The sequence below is a fragment of the Branchiostoma lanceolatum genome, chromosome 19, assembly GCF_035083965.1.
Source record: "Branchiostoma lanceolatum isolate klBraLanc5 chromosome 19, klBraLanc5.hap2, whole genome shotgun sequence".
Lineage (NCBI taxonomy): Eukaryota > Metazoa > Chordata > Leptocardii > Amphioxiformes > Branchiostomatidae > Branchiostoma > Branchiostoma lanceolatum.
In genome coordinates this window covers 4,157,805-4,165,641 of record NC_089740.1, presented here as the reverse complement: position 1 = coordinate 4,165,641, position 7,837 = coordinate 4,157,805, and the positions used below count along the sequence as shown (strand labels likewise).

General features: G+C 38.2%; 1 long non-coding RNA gene across 1 annotated transcript; it reads left to right on the top strand.

The window, feature by feature from the left end:
• Positions 1-624: 624 nt before the first annotated feature.
• LOC136425608 (uncharacterized) lies at positions 625-6,716 on the top strand. The gene is made up of 2 exons (XR_010754090.1): positions 625-848; positions 2,559-6,716. It is a non-coding gene; the product is annotated as an uncharacterized lncRNA (long non-coding RNA).
• The last annotated feature ends 1,121 nt before the right edge of the window (positions 6,717-7,837 follow it).

Below are 7,837 nucleotides of genomic sequence, written 5' to 3'. Positions count from 1 at the left end.
CGCACGCAAAACAATATCCCCATGAAAAGTCTCTTTTGATGGAGATAACAATTTGATTCAGAAAGCTACATAATTGAGGAAGGAAAAGACAAGGAAACGCCATGATAATAGGCGTCGTTGCTTAGATTAGTCTTTCATACTTAAGACAACTTGTGTTATTCGGATGAAGCAAATGATCAATTAATATGATTTATACGCATGCCATCTGCAATATTTCTAATCGTTATTCTTGTTCGGAAGATCGCTTATACTACGCCTTAAAATCGTTTCAGTTAAAAACGCTGTGCCGAGACTAGTAAGCGAACATAGAACGCACTATCTGGGTAATCAGGTAACAATAGCCGCATTACCGCTCATAATCGTGTACTAATACATAGTTACAGAAATCATTCGCCGGGAGACCAGCACTGCTACACACGAAAAAGAAGTTACGATGAATGCTGTTTTCGGGAAATACAAAATATCATACTTAAATATAGTGATGTTCGAAAAATCGGGGGTCAAAATTGAGAAAAAAAAGCATTATTTGCGCCTTATTTTCTGGGACTACTTCGTGTCTACGATAAACCTCGGTGTGAGACTGTTCTGACCTTACGTCACGGAAAGCACTCATTTACCGCCATTGCAACAAGAACCGACAACGTTGTGGTCGCTCATGATTCGGCCGTGGAAAATGTCCCCAAATAGCGTAATTATGGAAAGTTTTCCACAAAAAAGTCAAGCGAAAGGGTTGTGGAACTGTATCGTTGCAAATGGGGGCAAAACTTAGCAATTTTGGTGAAGAATGCAGCAAGATTTGGAGACAGATACGGGAAACTAGATCAAGCACGTGTGACGTCATGACTAAGGTGAGATTTTTTTAAACATCTTCGTCATTTCTGAGAGAAAAAAATCTTCATCAGTCCATCAGAATAGTTCGGAATATGTGCTTTGCACCTCATTATTCTAAATTGCTGTGTAAAGATCTGTAAAGTTTTGTGACGATTTGTGAGAAAGACACCTTCCATGTTTCTTGTGACATGTACGCTACAACACAAGGACAGATACTGTAAAGTTTCTAATTTATTCCCAGTGGCTAAAGACAGGACCCGAGAAAAGTAAGTTACAATGTTGCGAGTTACAAAAAGGTTAAAGGATTTCATGGTTTAATAGTTGATTTTTGTTTAGACTTAGAGCGAAAGGATTTTGCAAAAGACGTAAGAATTGTCACACATGGTGAGGTGGGAAATCCGTCGGTAATACGTCGGAAATGTTATTTGAGAAGTAGTCGGAAAATTGCCGTTTCGCGGGGAATTCGGCCGGAATTGAGTCGGTTGATGGGTGCTTAATGTCAAAATTGAATACTTATTACACGGACATAGTGTAAAGCGCAAACAATGTGCCAAATTAATACTTTATTTTTTGACAATAATTGCTCTTAAACCCGGACCATAAGCATTTTTATATTTCACTCCCTACACGTATACAGGGAGGAAATATATTATTTTTGCTGTCTTCTTCTTCTGCCAAAAACCAACTAGATGTAAGGTGGCATATGGTAGCTTTAATACTGGTATTGCAGAAAGTTATATTTCCCTTATGGTACATGCTATGGATGTCATATTTGAGGTGTAGGTAACTTTAGGAAAGGTGAATACACCTGGATATTAATTATGCTAATGAGGACTTCATTTGCATAAGTTAAGCAGAAACTTGTATTTCCCTTACGGTAGATGCTACGGATGTCATATTTGAGGTGTATGTAAATTATGCTAATGATGACCTCATTTAAATAATTTATGCAGCACGTTATATTTTCCTTATGGTTAATGCTACTTCATGTAATGTAATGTTGCAGGACTTGGTACCTTCAGGAAAGTGGAATACACCTGAAGGTTCATTATGCTAATGAGGACCTCATTTGCATAATTTATGCAGAAAATTCATATGTCTTTGACCCAATGGTAAGGATTTTCTATTCGCGACGTAGGTAACTTTAGGAATGGTGAATACTATGGAATTTGTGTTATGCTAATGAATACCTTCTTTGCATAATGCACAAACATTTTTTTTCATACTTCATTTGTCATTTGATGTTTTTTTCTTCAGTGCAGGAACACATATATGGTGGAAAGTTTCAAGGACATGATTCTGATATACGCTCCAAAGTGGATCCATTTTCAACATCAGTCTTGTAGCTTTCAGGGGCGCTTTGGGGGCAGTACAACAAATGGCCTCCACTTCTGGTGGTCCTCCCCCAGTCTGGCCAGCTGGTTGGTTATTTTGGAGACGCTGATATTTCTCCATGGGGTTACAGCTGGCATGCCTGGGCTGGGTATGCTATGGTGGAAGTCTGCATGTCTGTGTTGAGTTGAAGGTCACATGTTCCTACTTAAAGTGTCCCTGCCTTTTGTTCAATGCAAGTTCAGGCCGGTCATTCACTTTAACAAAGTAACCGTTGACTGTCAGAAGTTGAGAAAGTCACGTCATTACACAGTTGTATAGAGTAGACCACGAACTTAAGATGTACATGTATCGATCTGCATCCGTCTAACATGTACCTGACTTTCCCCATACAGAAAACGAATCTGCTGAGGGAAAACCTAAAGCTGTATTTTCTACCAGGACATCCAGCGCCCTTCAAGGATAGCACCCATGCATGCGACTGTTGAAGCGGAAACACACATGCTTCAAGGAGAGGGTTTGGGATAAGTATTTCAATATGATGTACTAACTTATAGCATGATGATGATGATGATGGCTTCTCCTGGAGAATCAAAAAACTAGTTTATAGTACGTGACTGAAATTGTTTTAATGCTCAGGATATTAAATGATTCTGAAGATTTTGTAGCATTGGGTTTGAAACTTACATGAACATCGTACAGATGTACCAAAGCCCCACAATTGGCCACAGCCTATCACAACCAGGTCTAATATGTAGCAGATGTATTAAACCCTACATGGATAGAGCAAACAATACAGTAAGCGTATAAAATTGTTACAGTAAAGAAACAGATCAAACTGGTGTATAAAACACTACACAGGGGTAAGTGCGAAGAATACTGTTTGAAAGTAAATGCCACAGAGTCTGGTACGGACAACCATATATCTTATAATGCCTAATGTTTATATTGCTATGAAAACTGGCACCTTAACTGATGACGTACAGTCTCCATACCAATAAAGGGTTAAATAGCATAGTAGACCATATTCTTCTTCACCATCAAGAATATTAAGTTTTCAGAGTTGTGTGTGTTTGTAAACTGGATACTAGAAGTCATGAATGTATACATGTACATATCTTTATGATATTTGAATTATGGGTCCCCCTGTCAGCTTTTCATGGTATTGCAGTAGGACTTCCAGTTTTCATTTTGCATGTTCTAGACATAATGTGGTTATAATTTTTCAAAGGTAGTAAACTGTGCTCATGAATAAGTGACATTAGGTCTGGCCCCAATCAACTTTTTATTAACTTGCATGGTATGATTTTGTTTGAGACTAAACGGAGAATAATGATTCGAAAGTTTTGGTATATAGAAAGCGTAAGTGATGATTTATAATAGATTCTAACTATTCATATCGGGCTAATTTGCATAAACAAATAAAGTTTAAAAGTCTGTTTTTTCATGAAAGGAACATGTGACATGTAACTGAAAACCAGGGGAACGTCATTTACATAAATGTAAAAATGTCATGACACCATTGTGGGAATGATTTCATCAGCATTAATAAATTTTTGAATAGATGAACATCATTAGACATGTATCAATCGCATCAGGGCACCATTTGCATTATTAATTGATGGATGCTGAAATAGCCTTCAATGCTAAAATATGACTTGCATACTTAGGAACAGAATATCATTGACTGGTGTAATTTATGCAAATGACGACCTAATTGCAAGTCAAATTGTCGGGGCTTCTTCTCGCCCCTAGCCAATTATTTCATATCAGGGGTGTCTTGAAAAATGGAGAGCGGAGCATGGTACGTGCAAAATAAGCAAGAAGGCTTACATAGATTCTCCAGGCATACCGGCTGGTATCCTATGACGGCATTGGTCTCGCCTAAGATGGGAGGCATTGCTAGCAAGGAGCCAGTTTCACCGCTATCGCCTAACACCCGAAAGACGTCGAACATGGCAAGTCAAATTGTCGGGGCTTCTTCTCGCCCCTAGCCATACTTCATCTGAGGGGTGTCTTGAAAAATGGAGAGCGAAGCATGGTACGTGCAAAATAAGCAACAGAGCTTACATATCCTCTCCAGGCATACCGGCTGGTTTCCTATGACGGCATTGGTCTCGCCTAAGATGGGAGGCATTGCTAACAAGGGACCAGTTTCACCGCTATTGCCTAACACCCGAAAGACGTCAGACATGCCATGGCTTATTGTCGGGGCTTCTTCTCGCCCCTAGCCATATTTCATATGAGGGGTGTCTTGAAAAATGGAGAGCCAAGCATGGTACGTGCAAAATAAGCAACAGAGCTTACATATCCTCTCCAGGCATACCGGCTGGTTTCCTACGACGGCATTGGTCTCGCCTAAGATGGGAGACATTGCTAACAAGGAGCCAGTTTCACCGCTATTGCCTATCACCCGAAAGGCGTCAGACACGGCATGTCAAATTATTGTCGGGGCTTCTTCTCGCCCCTAGCCATACTTTATATGAGGGCATTGGTCTCGCCTAAGATGGGAGGCATTGCTAACAAGGGACCCGTTTCACAGAGTCACTGCCTAACACCCGAATCACGTCACAAAATGGCATATTATGAGATAAAGTCAAATTGTCGGGGCTTCTTCTCGCCCCTAGCGATACAACAGATGCAAGATTCAAATTGCCGTTAATTACCTATGGTATTTTATTTTTTCCTTATAAAATATACATGATTTATTCCTTTGCATAATTGATATCTATAGATATTTCTCCTTTCCTTAGTGGCATATGCCTCGTGTTTGAAAGTCCTATCATTGTACGTGGCACATTGATAAAATGTCCTCATCGAGTATGCAGAGCAACTCCTTATTTGCATAAATAGCGTCTTACTGTTTCTTAATCATCACTATAGCTATCTACATATCAAAACAACCGAAACCAGATATTTGTTTTGCAATGGCCCACTATATAGCTCTGTTATATATGTTGATTCATTCACCTAAATTCCTGGACCATTGCTGTTATGATAGTGAAAGTTGAATTGTACAGTATGGAATACGGCAGCATGGCCATCGATCACTATTTAGAATAGATGCTTATTTTCATAACATATACATCTCTATGCTAATCATCATTCAAGTTACTTCCGTTGGAAAAAAAAATTATGAGAAGCCAACAATATTCTCTTGTTACTGTAAATCACTTTAAGTTCACGGTTGTAAAATTTCACTGTGTAACAAAAATTGACATTTTCACTGAACTTTAACTTCACGGTGGTAGAAATTGATTTACAGAAATGATGTGTGGAGAAATCACTAATAGGTTTTTCACTGTGATGATAAGTTCACGGTACAGAGGTGACAGTGAAAACAGTGAACTTAAAGTTACAGTGAAAGAAACAATAATTACAGTATCCTCTTCCTGAGTTTCCAACAACAAGACCCACTGCAAGGGAGTTCAAGCTCACCTTATATCTTGCTCCAAGAGCTATGTACCACTTAAAAATCACGACCCTGAACACCTGAAGTTCCGCTGCAGTACCGTAGGAATCTGCTAGGAGGCCCATTATTGATCTTGACCCTTGTTTTGCAACTGACGAGGTTAAAAGGACGTCCAGTCCATCATCAGCCTCACGACCAGCTCCGTACGACCCTCCACATTCGAGTGTATTCTTGTTGCAGAGTTATCGTTTGTGGTTTAATGCTAATCAGTTATAGAACAATATTGCACAAATCTACCTGACAGTGACGGCAAATTATCTGAGAGGCAAGACATCTTGGCAGCAAAATATCTTGACCCCAGTAAACATTTGTAGAAAAGAGTCTTGGAACTTTTTTTAAAAATTATATAATGTACATTTCCATATATTTTGTAGGTCATGTTAGTCATGTATGAATTACTCTTTGTATGGTATATACATTCATGAAAAACCAGTTTAACAACTTACAACACCATTCAAAATATACATGTACCAGGCGATGAATAAATGTACAGTTTGTACAGAATGATAGGCTCATTGGAAGTTTCGGGTAACATTGAAACATAGCTACTTGAAAACATAAGAGCTGAGTAACAATGGGTCATTGCTACTTCAACTTAAAAAAAGCTTATCACAAAACATGTTTTGTTAATTGCTGCAGTTTTGTACCATTTTTGACTGTTCTTCTTGTTAATGAGATAGCTGGTAAGTATCTATGTTAAATTGTTACCACGCATCTTTGTAACACAATCATATAGTACTAAATTAGGAACGTTAGCAAAACAAGTACATGACTGTATTCAGTAATACCCAGCTTAATTCCTTGTTCTACCATGTTTGATAATTTGATATTCACAGAATCTCTATGAAAGGAGAAGTCCTCAAGTAGAACATTCACTTTCAATATCAGTGATACAAAATCTATATATATACACCGTTGTACATGTTGATGACTTCTTTGAAGGTCACAGTTAAAAGAATGTTTCCTACCTCGTCTACAAACTTGCATTTTGTTATTGTGTGAAGACTGAATGTGACACGGCCTTTCTCTACTTTCATCATCTCATAGCATACATGACAAATTACAACAACTATTTTGGAGATATCTGCTATTGTTTCAATATCATTGTCTACAAGTTTTCTCCAGACATACTATAGAATGTTATATCAGATTTCGGAATTTCTGCGTATACCATTTTTTCTTAACCATTTACATATGCATACAGTAATAAAATACTCTAATTAGTCATAGTACATCACAACAGTGGACGTTTCGTCACCTGGACAGTTCGACCCATAGCCGATCAGGACTTTTCGGCACCAGGCCTAGCACTGTTTCTTCATAAAGAGGACGCCTACCTCTAACCCGAACGCTAACCCTAAATTGTAAAACAGTATGTGGTTGTTACAATTTTCTAAAAGATGCCTACATATTGCTCCTTCTTAACTACAATGTAAAAATGTACTTTTTCAGGGTGGTCATACTCTGTGCATCAAGTTTATGCAATAATTTTAAAGACTGTGCACACCCTTCGAGTTCAAAGAAGACCTTGTAGAATAGACCGTATGTGTGTGTAAAGGAAAGTTAGTGAGGAAATGGTGGCAGACTTTCAATGCTTTTTATTATCCATGACCTCTATGTTTTCAGAAGTACAGATGTCTGATCCATTAATTGGTGATCGGCCAGGAATTCTTATGACCTTAAACAAGAATTATAAGCAAGAAAATTAAATTTCAAACATTAAGAGCCTTGACGCACGTAGGGCAATCACAAAACTCAGAATTGGCTGTCATGAATTAAGTATAGAAACGGGGAGATTTCAAAAACTTCCTATCGACCAGAGGGTTTGTCCATTTTGTCCAGAGGTAGTTGGGGACGAATATCACTTTTCGATTTTATGTCCCAAATATTTTGATGCACGTAATTCACTATACTCAATGCTATCGTCGGATCTACCAGGATTTATCTCAATGGACTTGAATAGCAAATTTAAGTACATAATGAAATGTGACAACCCCTGCATGGTATACATTGGGAAGTATATCAAAGAATATCTAGACGTTAGAAACTCCTCCAATGATTGTAAAATCCCATTGTCATCCCATACTACTACACTATATTGTATAAGGTAGACTGATTAGCCTAATATAATGTTGTCTATGTACCAGTGAATGCCATAGTTTGTACCTTGTACAATTGCTGTGCAATAAAGTTATTATTATG